The sequence below is a fragment of the Bubalus bubalis genome, chromosome 12 (assembly GCF_019923935.1).
Source record: "Bubalus bubalis isolate 160015118507 breed Murrah chromosome 12, NDDB_SH_1, whole genome shotgun sequence".
NCBI lineage: Eukaryota > Metazoa > Chordata > Mammalia > Artiodactyla > Bovidae > Bubalus > Bubalus bubalis.
The window spans coordinates 63,518,165-63,533,214 of record NC_059168.1 but is presented as its reverse complement, the minus strand read 5'-3'; the positions used below and the strand labels follow the sequence as shown (position 1 = coordinate 63,533,214).

The 15,050-nt window shown below is 43.7% G+C and overlaps 1 non-coding gene across 1 annotated transcript; it reads left to right on the top strand.

Annotated features, from left to right (window-relative positions):
- The first annotated feature begins 14,433 nt into the window (after window positions 1-14,433).
- LOC112578280 lies at window positions 14,434-14,556 on the top strand. Its single transcript, XR_003102578.2, has one exon. It is a non-coding gene; the product is annotated as a U6atac minor spliceosomal RNA (small nuclear RNA).
- The last annotated feature ends 494 nt before the right edge of the window (window positions 14,557-15,050 follow it).

Genomic DNA, 15,050 nt, shown 5'->3' with positions numbered 1-15,050 from the left:
ACTGTTGGAAAACAGTAGGCTGTGTGCCCAGGGCAAGGAGTCTTGGGGTTTAGGAAAGGAGGAAAGATGGAACTGACGCTCAAGCTAAGAACTGGGGACTGATCTGCAACTTCATTTCAACATCAGAAAAGAAACAGATTCTTTGTAGAAGGACCCATTGTAAATGCCAGCCTGCTTTGAGTAAATACCGGGGAGATGGAGTTCGAGGAAAATAAATCACTCCAAGACCTTTCTAGTGGGTCAGAACAATTTCAGGGAGATTTGCTGGGCAGGGATCCTCATCTCCAGCCCTCCAGCCAGTCCTCAATATCCTGCAGATTCCTTCTCCTAAATATACCTTCCAGCAAGTCCACTGGCACACCATAAAAAGACCCCTCTGAGTATATGTGATTAAGTAAAGTTGCTCCTTGAACAGTTAAGGGTTTGGACTGCCTTGGTCCACTTATACTTGGATTTTTTTCAATACCTATCCCCCTGCTTAGACGCTCAGTCTTTCCGACTCTTTGTGACCCTGTCAACTGTAGCCAGCCAGACTCCTCTGTCTGTGGGATTTTCCAGGCAAAAAAACTGGAATGGGTTGCCATTTCCCTCTCCAGGGGATCTTCCCACCCCAAGGATCGAACCCACATCTCCTGTGTCTCTTGCATTGTAGGTGGATTCTTTACCCACTGAGCCACCTGGGAGGCCCCCTCAATATCTATACTACTAGGTTTATGATCAGTGGTTGGTTGAATCTCTGGAAGTGGAAACTGCAAATACACAGGGTCAACTATCAGACTTGGGCATAGGCAAATCTTTATATCTGGGTGGATCCTAGAACTAAACCCCCCTGGATATCGAGGTCCAACTGTATACTCCTTTAGGGAACATAATGAGCTTCTTTGGGAAAAAAAAATTTTTTTAAAGTATGAAGTATGATACTCCCTTGGTTTGGTTTCTCATGTCAAGTTTCCTTGTTGATCTGGATGGAAGACTTCATTTCACAAGATTGTGAACCAGTTCTCCCCAGTGGCAAGGAGAAAAAGCCACAATGCACAAGAGGAAGCAAGAAAGGAACAGGAACATGCATTTTAAAGCAATTGTGGAAGACTGGACCACATTTATAAAAGTTCTCTTTTCCTCTCCATTTCTGAAGATCCAACCAGTCTCTACTCTATGAACCAAGAGAAGATTCAGCTAAGAATTTGTTGACTTCATCCTCAGATACGCTGCATACAGAATGCTGGAATTACATGAGTACCCATGTAATAGCAACCGCTTTATTTTTGTGTGTTGCTATGGAATTTTGAAAGCAAAACAAAGAAAACCACTGATCAGTAATTGTGACAAAACTTCTTAGCCACAGCATTGAGAATAGGGCCTAATTATTCCATAAACACATTTTGATTTGTTTACTTCAACGTCAAATTAACTTCAAATATGTAACAGCCGACGCTGATTTGAGATGGTACACAACACTTCGGCAGTATGTGCTCAGTGTACCTTGTGTAAATCTCCTTTTAAAACAAATTCATTTGTCAAAGTCTCTCCATAGTACACCCCGCATACAAAAGGAGGAACCACATACATACTTTATTTAAAAGAAAGTCATTTCCAAAATACATGTATGTGTTTATGATTCCATATTTTGGCTTACTCTCATTTGCCCCTTTACACAAATAGAAATAGGAACATTTTTAAGGAAAATGAGCAGCTCATGATCACAGAGCTACTTAGGGATATAATGTGAGCCTAGAAAAATTAAGAACTACAAAGAAGCGTTTCAAATCATTGGAGAAAATTACTATGTGCTGAATGAAATGGGAGAAAAATAAGAAAAGGAGAGATGACCAAACCCATAGTAAGGCATGCCTTGGTCATTCAGCCAACAAATATTTATTGAGCACTTGTTTCATTAATACTCCTTTATTTATAGGAAATAATCTATACAATAATCTTATAGAGAGCTTACTTCTCTAAGCAATCCACCAACATTTACCCATGTACTCCTCCTGATAACTCACATGATAGATGCTATTAATATCCCCATTTTATAGAAGAGGAAACTGAGGCACAGAGAGGTTAGTAATTCACCAAAGAGCACACAGCTAGCAAGTAGCCGAGTTTGGGCATCAAGTCCAGGCACTTTGTTTCCCCACTGCACAATGTGCTACGCTGCTTCTGCCAACCACATTCTCAACCCTGGCCCTGGAGTAACAAAACATGTTCTTCCCCTCAAGAAGCTTCTAGTCTAGAGAACAATCACAATACAGTGTAGTAAATCCACAAACATGGTAACACAGGATAATGTTCTGGGAGGCTGTGGGCACAGGAAGGCCCAGTCTTAGACTGGGCATAGAGAGGTAAATTAGTAAGTCTACCTCTAGTAAATCAGAGGGAAGACTAGGAAAGACTTTTTAGGTCTAGAACAGGGGTTCTCAACCTCACTACTATTGACATTTCAGGCCAGATAATTCTTTGTTGTGGAGGGCTATCCTGTGCATTATAGAATATTTAGCAGCATCCCTGGCCTCTACCCACTGTGCTGTGCTGTGCTTAGTCGCTCAGTCGTGTGTGACTCTTTGCGACCCCATGGACTGAAGCCCTCCAGGCTCCTCTGTCCATGGGGATTCTCCAGGCAAGAATACTGGAGTGGGTTGCCATGCCCTTCTCCAGGGGTTCTTCCCAATCCAGGGATCAAACCCAAGTCTCCCACATTGCAGGCAGATCCTTTACCATCTGAGCCACCAAGGAAGCCCAAGAACACTGGAGTGGGTAGCCTATCCCTTCTCCAGAGGAACTTACCGACCCAGGAATCAAACTGGGGTCTCCTGCATTACAGGCGGATTCTTTACCAGCTAAGCTACCTGAGAAGCCTGGCCTCTACCACTAGATGTCATTAACATAACTCTCTCCCAGTATAATGGTCAAAAATGTCTCCAGACCCAGTCCCCTGAGGACAAAGCATCCCTGGCTAAGAATCACTGATCTAAAGGAAGTGGTGTACAAGGCAAATCTGGATGATGAGTGGTGGTTATCAGAAAAAGAATTGGAAGAGAGGTCTAGGCAGAAGATATAGCACAAAGGCCCAGAAGAGAGAGAGAGGGGGAGAGGTTGGCAGTTCTTGGTAGCTGAAGATGATGCATTATGAATGGCTCTTAGAACTAGATATAGAGGGTTAGGAAAGGAAAGTCAAGAGGGGCAAGCAGGATCGTAATAAAAGGCCTGCCACTCTACATGTGGGAGATGGACTGTACCATAGTACAATCAGGAACTATTAAAAGGAGTCAGAGCATTTTCCTGGTAGTCCAGGGGATTAGAATCCGCCTGCCAATGCAGGGCACATAGGTTTGATCCCTGCTCTGGGAAGATCCCACATGCTGTGGAGCAGCTAAGCCTGTGTGCCACAACTACTGAAGCCTGTGTGCTCATGTTCTGCAACAAGAAAAGCCAGAGCAATGAAGAGCCTGTGCACCGCAACTAGAGAATAGCCTGCGCTTGCCACAACTAGAGAAAGCCCACATGCAGCAAAGAAGACACAGTGCCCCAGCACAGCCAAAAATAAATTAATTTAAAAAAAAAAAAAGAGAGAGAGAGAGAGAATGACAGGATCAGACTTGCATTTTAGAGTCCTCACTTTAGTCTCCACAGACACAGTGAATTAGAGAAGAACAAGACTGGGAACTAGCTAACACAATGTGCTCATGTTTTCTTTGCATAGTGATCACTTTCCCTTTTAACTAGAATCTTAACACTTAAAATTAAATGTGTGTCCTTCATATGTAAAAAGCTCTTCTGAATCAATATGAAAAAGATGATCACACCAATAGCAAAAAGAGTGAACAAGCAATGCACAAAAAGGAAATATAAATGACAGATACATGTGAAAAATGAGCTACTTTCCCCAATGATCAAGGAAATGCAAATTAAATCATGAAATCTCATATTTTCCACATATCATACTGGCAAACAATTTTTGAAATTCTTATTGCAACTGAACATGGAACAACAGACTGGTTCCAAATAGGAAAAGGAGTACATCAAGGCTGTATATTGTCACCCTGCTTATTTAACTTATATGCAGAGTACATCAGGAGAAAAAGTGGGCTGGATGAAGCACAAGCTGGAATCAAGATTGTCAGGAGAAATATCAATAACCTCAGATATGCAGATGACATCACCCTTATGGCAGAAAGTGAAGAAGAACTAAAGAGCCTCTTGATGAAAGTAAAAGAGGAGAGTGAAAAAGTTGGCTTAAAGCTCAGCATTCAGACAACTAAGATCATGGCATCTGGTCCTATCACTTCATGGCAAATAGATGGGGAAACAGTGGCTGACTTTATTTTGGGGGGCTCCAATATCACTGCAGATGGTGATTGCAGCCATGAAATTAAAAGACGCTTTACTCCTTGGAAAGAAAGTTATGAGCAACCTAGACAGCATATTAAAAAGCAGAGACATTACTTTGTCAACAAAGGTCCGTCTAGTCAAGGCTATGGTTTTTCCAGTGGTCATGTGTGGATGTGAGAGTTGGACTATAAAGAAAGCTGAATGCTGAAGAATTGATGTTTTTGAACTGTGGTGTTGGAAAAGACTCTTGAGAGTCCCTTGGACTGCAAGGAGATCCAACCAGTCCATCCTAAAGGAGATCAGTCCTGAGTGTTCATTGGAAGGACCGATGCTGAAGCTGAAACTCCAATACTTGGGCCACCTGATGCAAAGAACTGACTCATTCAAAAAGACCCTGATGCTGGGAAAGATTGAAAGCGGGAGGAGAAGGGGCTGACAGAGGATGAGATGGTTGGATGGCATCACCAACTCAATGGACATGAGTTTGGATAAACTCCGGGAGTTGGTGATGGACAGGGAGGCATGGCGCACTGCAGTCCATGGGGTGGCAAAGAGTCATACACGACTGAGCAACTGAACTGAACTGATTGTACTCTGTTAACGTGTAGAGAAATTGCATTGCCTTAAACTGCAGAGCAGGGAAATTCTGTGGTAGTCCAGTGGTTAGGTCTCTGTTGTTCCACTGCTAGGAGGCCAGAATTCAACCCCTGGTCAGTGAACTAACATCTTACATGCTGTACAGCACAGCTGAAAAATAAATTTAAGTGCAGTGGGAATCTATATTGGTACTGCTTCACAAGAAAGCAACCAAGAAAAAAATAATAATAACATTGAGTTTTATGAAGAATAACAAAGTATTGAAATGATCTAAACAGCCAGTAAGAAGAAGTTTAACCAAATTATAGCAATTCTGGGTAATAGAATACCATGTTTCCATTAAGAACAACTTCTTGGAAGTCTGTTGATATGGAAAAATATTTGACACAAGGCAAAAATAAAAAGAACACAACATTCAGTGTTAGTAGACGACTAGAGAAGTGGAAAGAGAAGGCAATGGCACCCCACTCCAGTACTCTTGCCTGGAAAATCCCATGGACGGAGGGGCCTGGTAGGCTGCGGTCCATGGGGTCGCGAAGAGTCGGACACGACTGAGCGACTTCCCTTTCACTTTTCACTTTCATGCATTGGAGAAGGAAATGGCAACCCACTCCAGTGTTCTTGCCTGGAGAATCCCAGGGACAGAGAAGCCTGGTGGGCTGCCATCTATGGGGTCACACAGAGTCGGACACGACTGAAGTGACTTAGCAGCAGCAGCAGCAGCAGAGAAGTGGAAGTGTGTTGCTGGCTACAACCCTGGGGTCACAGTGTTACTGGACCCAGTTCTCCAGGCTGAGTTGGCTTGCCTAAAAAGGGGGGATAAATTGAGGTACCTGAGTTTAGTCATCAGCCTCTGGAGTACTTATCACTAGTGCTCACTGGGCGGGCAGCACCGACCTCAAGGGCAGACATTATGAGCAGCTCATAAGGTCATAGCAGTCGTCCCCAGGTGCGATTCCCCTAAAGGTTGAGCCAGGCAGGGGCTTCTTATAGGTGCCACTTTGCTGTTCACTGGCATTTCCATTGGGAGCTTATTAGTAATCAGACTGTACATATCACTTAATCTTTTTTTCAAAAATGGTTTGGTATACAGGCCCTCAATTGCTCAGAGAAAAAATTGTTTTACCCTGCATTTGTGGCCATTTTTGATAAGACTGATACACCTTGAAAAGGATATAAAAAGTCCCCATAGCCACTAGTGCCTGACACATGTTAAGTGCCAGTGAATATTAGTTACATGAATGAGTGACGTGAATTAACTAGGACACTCTGTACCACATTCTAAACGTGTACGGAATTCAGGGGAGGGTGTAAACTTACACTTGGTGTGACTTAAGGACTCCAGAATGGCCCAATAAAATATTATCTTTCCTTAAAATTCACAGCTACGTAAAAGCATCTCATATTCTGGCACGCATTTATTGGATTTAAATCCAAGATGAGGCATTTCTTTCCTCCCCAAAAAAATTATCTTTCAGAAAAGAGGGTCAAGCGTTAAGTAACTTATCCAAAAATCACATAGCAAATAAATGTCAGTATCTGTATTTGAACTCAGCTTTATCTGAAATCAAAGATCAGGTGAGTTTAGTAAACTTGTATAAGTAATATTTCAATTTCTGCTGCTGCTGCTGCTGCTAAGTTGCTTCAGTCGTGTCTGACTCTGTGCGGCCCCATAGACGGCAGCCCACCAGGCTCCCCCGTCCCTGGGATTCTCCAGGCAAGAACACTGCAGTGGGTTGCCATTTCCTTCTCCAATGCATGAAAGTGAAAAGTGAAAGTGAAGTCGCTCAGTCGTGTCTGACTCTTCACACCCCCATGGACTGAGCCTACCAGGCTCCTCCGTCCATGGGATTTTCCAGGCAAGAGTACTGGAGTGGGTTGCCATTGCCTTCTCCAAATTTATGCACTAGCTGTACAAATTATTTGTCACTGATTACTATAGGATCTCGTCCTGTGTCATTTTATTATTTTACTTGTGTCCCTGACCCTACTTGCCAACTAAGTTTGGACTTTTTGTTTCTTTTTTAATTAATTAGTTTATTTGGCTGCATCAGATCTTTGTTGCTGCATGCCCGCTTTCTCCAGCTAAGGTGAGTGGGGGCTACTCTTCATTGCAGTGCAAGGGCTTCTCATTCCAGTGACTTCTCTTGTTGCAGAGCATGAGCTCTAGGCACACAGGCTTCAGTAGTTGTGGCCCACAGGCTTAGTTGCTCTGAAACATGTGTGATCTTTCCAGATCAGGGATCGAACCCATGTCCCCTGCATTGGCAGGCAGATTCTTAACCAGTGGACTACCAGGGAAGTCCTTGCCAACAAAATTTGAAGTTCTAGAAGGGTAAGCAGCTTGCATAAACATTAATTAATATTACTGTTATCAGAAACAAGCCAAAGAAAGCTTTATGCACATTATATTCATTGTATATGATGAAAAATGAAAAGATCTAAATTTCCAACTGTAAAGTTATCATTCATTGAATAATAATCCAGCCATTCAATGACATAACATTCAATCCTTAATTTAGTGAGTGTGTTTGGATGGTGGGACTCCAATATATATATTTATATTGGCTATATCTAGTTAAAGTATCCAGTAGCATGGGGAAATGCTTCTGATGCATTGTGACCTGTTGTAGAAACTTGGGGTATCAAAAAAGGTCACTGTTCTTCTAATATTGAAATTAAGATGATCCAAGCCTCCATTTCTCTATTAAGAAACTCTCTTCCCTCTCTGGGCTCTTTCCTCCTATAAAAAGTCTGGCAACGCCCAAGGGGTCAGTCTGGGTTGCTGTCACCCTGTGGCCAAGTCAGAGCTTGGACACTGTACCCCCAACTCACTCAAGGCTGAAAGACTCTATACTGAGGGCCTCAAAATCGTATCATCAGGCACTAAAATGTTTTGTAAAAAAACAAAGTCAAAAGAAGAGTACTATCCATATTTCCACCATCCGAAGACAACCATAATTAACAGTTGATGTATCTCATTCCAGGATTCTCTTCTACATACAGACTTTTTGCCAAGTTATTATTGCATGTGTATAAAAAAAAAATCCCTCTATAGCTTCCAACCCTAGAAATGAGAGATGACAAAGGATTTACCCCACCATCTAAAGCATGCTGAGCTGCCATGGATTCCCACAAAATCTGCAGCAAACTTCTGCCCTCAATCCTACTAGGCCCCACGTGGTGAAACATGCTAAAGAAACTGGAGCCTTTCCCCAGTGGCCCTGGATTGATAATAGCGCTGCCATCATTACTGCCCTTGTGTACACTGTCAAGCAATCCTCTCTCTCTGGACAGGATGACGCTCATCACACAGGCACCCATGTCATCCTTGGCCCCCAGTGTATTTTGAAAACTAAATTTCAGAGCCATGATAAGACAAAGCTAAGATATCATTAGCAGTGTTGTGTTCTTGTTGTTTGCTTAGAGGATACTTTATTAGCCTCCTTTGCAAAACTGAGAAGGCTGATGATGGAATATCCTAAGAATGGAGATAAAGCAACCTAATGAGCCAAAGACTACTCTAAGAGATGAACTCAGTTTTTCCATTATCTTCTGTTGTGATCTCACCTAAGCCAACTTGGTTGTTCGCAATTATTAGGTTCTTTCTAGTAAACACGGGCAGCGTCCAGTAGCTAGAGGTGGGTGGGGTCTACAGATCTCTCCCCTTGCCATTTGATTGCTGCTGTTGTTTAGCCACTAAGTCATGTCCAACCCTTTTGTGACCCCATGGACTGTAGCTCTCTAGGCTCCTCAGTCCATGGGATTTCCCAGACAAGAATATTGGAGTGGGTTGCCATTACTCTCTCCAGGGGATCTCTGGACCCAGTGATTGAACCCATGTCTCCTGTGTCTCCTGCATTGGCAGGTGGATTCTTTACCACTGAGCCACCTGGGAAACCCCACCATTTGCTTACAATAAAATTAAGTCCCAGACAAAATTCCACCAATATACATTCATTCACCTAGCAAGCAAGCTCCAAAATGCTCACACAACCAAGTCTGTAAGCATGACATTCCAGCTCTCATCCCTGTAGAAAGTTTTAGGTTCGCCAAAGGAAGATGTAACAATAGGCTAGCAGCAGGTTTCAGCTGATTTTATAATTAGATTTGTGGGACCAGAATTCTCTAATCAGTGGCTGGTACAGGATCATTTCCAAAGAAAACATCTGGCATCATTTGAAAAGGTGTGGACCACTGGACTATGTTCTTATGGTCTGTTATGCAAAGGGGGAGGGTCACTGCAATATTTCCAACCAGTCCACAGATCTTGAACACTATTTTTTTCACCTATAAAAAATAAAACCTCCAGTGTTGGTTACAAAGATAATTGAAGTCCACATCTGGAGTATTGGCTTCTAACTAACAAGAAGTTTTCAAAACACTAACTGCTTGCCCAGAAATGTATGCTCCCTCTTAGGGTAACAGACTGTACCTGAGATATAGGTCATATATACAAATACATACACATCACACATACCAACATGAGGATGCTTTTGTGGTGTGCAAACACAGAGAAGTAGATAGATATATAGATAGGTAGATGTAGATACAGATATAGCTATATGAATATATGTGTATGAGTGTATATGTTCTTATGTTCTGTTATCCAAAGGGGGAGAGTTACTGCAATATTTCTAACCAATCCACAGATCTTGAACACTATTTTTTTCACCTACAAAAAGTAAAACCTCTAGTGTTGGTTACAAAGATAATTTAAGTCCATGTGTGTGAGTATATACATATATATATATAAAGATATATAGTATAAAATCAAGCTATTTGTATCAAAGTATTTTAAAGTAAATTATATGCAGCACAATATCACTCTCATTAAAAACAAAAAGGTTTTAAAATCCAGATAAAAGAAGGAGGTAGGTAGAATAAAACTTAAAGACTTCATTTCGTTTTTAGGGATGAGTTTTAAACTCATTTCATTTGAAAGAAGCCTGAATACATTAGACATGTGGGGAAATAATCCCACTGTTAGTATAATCACTTGTATCTGTCAAATGTGCCCTGATGTATAATACGCTTTCTTTTACTCCAGAGGACCCCAAAGAAACAAAAGTTCAGGCAAAATTTCAAAGGAAGGAGAAAGAATATTATTATCCAGGGTTGAATCCTGTAAAAAAAAAAAAAAAGGATACCCTCAAACCACTCAAAGGCCAATGATTACCATCCCATACAATGATGGATGCTATAGAGGAGAGACCAACAGATTCAAGAGCAGAGTAAGGAGGAGTACCCATGGCTGCTGATAACCAGGAAAGAACCAAGGAATCACACTGGAGCTGGGTCCTGCAGGAGACATTTGTCTGGCCAAGACGGGATGTCCACCTTGACTTCCCAGTCTGGCAATTGAGGAAGATAGAGTTCCTATCTCTCAGAGGAGTGAGAATTAGCAGACAAGGTGTGTTTCCATCCTGGCATGTGGTATCCACGTGCAGGAATCCATCTTGTAAAATCAAGAAGCAGGCTGCAAAGAGCTCTGCACTGAGTCACAAGCCCTGGGTCCCAACCTCAGCTCAACCCCACTAGTCACACGACACGAGGTTGGTCTCTTCCTCTCTCTGCACCTTAGTACCACACGTCTAAAATAAAGTCTGTGACACTGTTCTGCTGCCTCCCATGAGGACCAAATGACACCCAAGATTGGAAAGTGCATTGAAGAGTTAAGGACTTGGCAAACACAAGCTATTCCTTTCATCACAAATAGAGGACACATTTTTTAAGTTCAGTTGGGCTACAGAAAATTCAGGGTAGAAGCGAGAAGCATCAAAAATCTGTTCATGGACTTCCAAGGCCAAGCCTTGATCTTCATGTTCCCCTGCCCCCTTTGACAATGCTCCAGACTTTACAACTGGGCCTTGAAAGACTGAGGCAGTCTGTGTCCTTTGGACTCCAGGGTCAACTGGAGGCTCTCTCATTGTTGAAGCTCTGGCATGAGGGTCACCCATGTCCATCTCCAAGATAGAGAGAAAAGCCAGTTCTAGAGCTAGGGTGACCTTCCCATTCTGTGCACAGAGCCAAGAGTCCTGATGAGGGCTCCCCACTAAGGGTAAGCAGTCAAAAGTGATGCCCCATGTCACTTAGTCCCTCAATCCTCACTTTAAGGCCAAATTAAAAGTCTTCAAGGTGGATCTTTGATCAGAAAGATAATGTTGTTTAATTGACAAGGCTGTTTTTCACAAACAGTTGGTTCTTCCCCAAGGGGCAGCTGTTTAAAAGCAGTCCTGCTAATAGGAGAGTCTCTTGAATTTAAATGTCAGCATCACGAGCACTGGGCTCTGGGCTCCGGCAGGTACCAGGGGCCTGGCTGGCCTCACAGCTCATTTAAGGTAAATAGATGCTTGAAACTAAACCAGGTCTCAACAAAGCATCCTGTATGGGGTCTCCCTTATGCTGGTCATCAGTGATGTGAGAGTAATAATGGATCACCATTCATGACATGAGGCTGCTGCTGATGGTTCACTCATGGAACAAGCATTTATTGAACACCTATAGTGTGCTGGCACTAGACTAGTCCCTGGGTCAGCTACCAAAAATGAATAAGATGTCATCCTGGTCCTCAGAGAGGTCAAAATCAAGGAAGGAAACACAGGAAAATAAACAGATATTAATGTCCCCTTAGGAAGCCTTCCAGGAGTGCATGGGAGCCTGATTCTCCTACAGTTGGGGGTGGTGAAGGAAGTGGACCAGAATGCCCAGACAGTCACTATGCACACAATCCTCCTAGAGTCCTTGTTAAATGCAGATCTGACTCAGTGGGTCTGAGGTGGGGCCTGAGAGTCTACATCCCTAACAAGATCCGGGAGATACTGAGAAGGACGCTGGTGCACACACCACACTCTGAGCCGTGACGTTCAAGAGAACTGATGGCTGAGCCAAGTGAAGAATGAGCCAAAGTCAGCCAGGGTAAGAGGAAGTTGGGGGTGGTGGGGGGGGGTGGTGGTCTCATGGCTCAGGTAAACATCAGGAGGGGTGGAGGGCTCAGGGAAGTACAAGGCCTTCAGTTTTGCTTGTGGGAAGTGGAAGGAAAACCTGGAGAGGAAGACAAGGGAAAAGGCATAGGGTCATTTGGTCTTTATGGAAAAGATGGTGGGGACCATTTAAACATGTTTGAGCTGGGAAGATGGCATTTTTAGAAGATCTCTTAGCCAAAAGTACAGGAAGTGGACTAGCAAGAGTTAAGATGAGAGGGAGGGAGCCAAGAAGGAGGTTGTTTCTGCATCACAAACAGGGATAGAATGAATCAGGAGGTGTCAGAAGATAACATCAACAGATAGCATTTCTCCACAGCTTCAAATTAACCTTCTCCAAATTCACTTTGGTCAATGGCTCTCCAGTGCTCTCAAACTGATTTTGAAATTCTTCTGTCTGGCTTTCAAAACATGCCACAACTACTTTCACCCATGTCTCCACTGGATACCCTATGACTCAGAATGAACACCCATCTGCTGCCCTCCCATGACCCACTGGGCTGATGTCCAGACCTTCCAGCTCAGCCTCACTGCCATACTTAGCTCTCACTGTTCACCTCACCTGGCGAGTCCCAGAGGCTCCTCTCTACCTGGAAGCACATGCCACTGTGCTTCCAGGCCCCACAATTGCCGTTGTTCAGTCTCTTAAGTCATGTCCAAGTCTTTGCAGCCCCATGGACTACAGCACTCCAAGGTTCCCTGTCGCTCACCATCTTTCAGATTCTGCTCCAACTCATGTCCACTGAGTCAGTGAAGTGAAGTGAAGTCGCTCAGTCATGTCCGACTCTTTGCAACTCCATGGACTGTAGCCTACCAGGCTCCTCCATCCATGGGATTTTCCAGGCAAGAGTACTGGAGTGGGTTGCCATTTCCTTCTCCAGAGGATCTTCCCCACCTAGGGATCGAACCTGGGTCTCACACATTGTAGGCAGATGCTTTACCATCTGAGACACCAGGGAAGTCTTATTGAGTCAGTAATGCCATCCAACCTTCTAATCCTCTTTCATACCCTTCTCCTCCTGCCCTCAATCTTTCCCAGCATCAGGGTCTTTTCCAATGAGTCGGCTCTTTGCATCATTTGGCCAAAGTATTGGAGCTTCAACTTCAGCATTAGTCCTTCCAATGAATATTCAGGGTTGATTTCTTTTAGGATTGACTGGTTTGAACTCCTTGCTGTCTAAGGGACTCTAAAGAATCTTCTCCAGCACCAAAGTTCAAAAGCATCGATTCTTCAGCATTCAACCTTCTTTATGGTCCAGGTGTCACATCCATATACATTGGCAAAGCGTCCCCTGACTGTTTCAGCCCCACTAGTCTGAGTAACATACGGCCTGCTTCATTCGATTTGTGCTCAATCCCAGAGGGCTCTGTAACTTTAATGCCCTCTTTTATTTTCTTTTGCTTTTAATAAAATTGCTCATCTTGCAGAAGTGTCCCTGTACCTGGTCAGTTCAGTTCAGTTCAGTCACTCAGTCATGTCTGACTCTGTGACCCCATGGACTGCAGCACACCAGGCCTCGCTGAGTTTACTCAAACTCATCTCCATTGAGTTGGTGATGCTATCCAACCATCTCATCCTCTGTTATCCCCTTCTCCTCCTGCCCTCAATCTTGCCCAGCATCAGGGTCTTTTCAAATGAGTCAGCTCTTCGCATCAGGTAGCCAAAGTATTGGGGTTTCAGCTTCAACATCAGTCCTTCCCATGAACACCCAGGACGGACTGGTCTCCTTTAGGATGGACTGGTTGGATCTCCTTGCAGTCCAAGGGACTCTTAAGAGTCTTTTCCAACACCACAGTTCAAAAGCATCAATTCTTCAGTGCTCAGCTTTCTTTACAGGTCAACTCTCACATCCATACATGACTACTGTTTCATGGATTAAATAAGAATAATAAAGGGAAATCTGTGCACCCTCCTTTTGGGTTCAGAAAGAGACATCACCACATCACCAAGATATCTAGAGCTCCCATATGCTCCTCCTTGGTGGCCCTGTTGTTTTTTTGTTTTGTGTTTGTTTTGTTTACTGTGGCCATTGCTAACACAACATAACCCAAAATAAGACCTGAGGAACAGAAGTAGTCTTCTCCATCCTTTGGTTATTCCATAGCAATTGTCACAATACTTTACTAAAACTCTGGGCATGCAACCAGCCAGGGTGACTATACTTGTGGGAAAATGAAAATGAGTATTTTAAATCAGGTCTGCCTGGAATAATCCCAGGCATAGAGTCACTAACCCCTTAGCATTTAGTAGACTATCCAGGACGAGACAGGCCTTCAGTGAACATTCATCTAATCGAATTCCGGTTTTCCTTCATCCAGTGGATGGAATATAGATTCCGGTCAATGTCAGACATAAAAATATTGCACAAAGCAAGAGATCCTGAAGTAGGGCTCAGCCACTCTCACCACAAAGTGTGCATTTACACCCACTGGGGTCTAGAAAGAAATACTCAAACAACTTCTGTTTGTACTTAGGTTTTTTCTCAACCTTTTAAAGTTTTAATTTAGGGTATATGTCTTCTATGTGTTGTATGAAAGGAGAAAAGATTAGCATTCCCCTTGACTAGGATGGAAGAAGCTCTCTGGCCTGACAACAGGCCTTTGGTTAAGGCATTGCCACCTACTTCATGGCATCTAACTCTTGTTTGGAGGTATCCCTGGTGGCTCAGATGATAAAGAATCTGCCTGCAATGCTGGAGACCCCGGTTTGTTTCCTGGGTCAGGAAGATCCCCTGGAGAAGGGAATGGCAACCCACTCCAGTATTCTTGCCTGTTTTGAAATGCTCGTGGATGGGGGTGGGGAGAGCCTGGGGTGGAGTGAGGGGAGCAGAGCCAGGGAGGAAGTTTTGCTGCACCCCGTGCTGTCTTGAGCTGTTAGCCCCCATTCTGGGGGCCCCTACTTGCTCTGGTTTCCCCTATGGGCCTCTTTATGAGACCCGAGAGCTTTGCTCTGTGGTAGCCCCTCCACAGGAGAAGGCAATGGCAACCCACTCCAGTACTCTTGCCTGGAAAATCCCATGGAAGGAGGAGCCTGGTGGGCTGCAGTCCATGGGGTGGCTAAGAGTCTACACGACTGAGCGACTTCACTTTCACTTTTCACTTTCATGCGTTGGAGAAGGAAATGGCAACCCACTCTAGTGT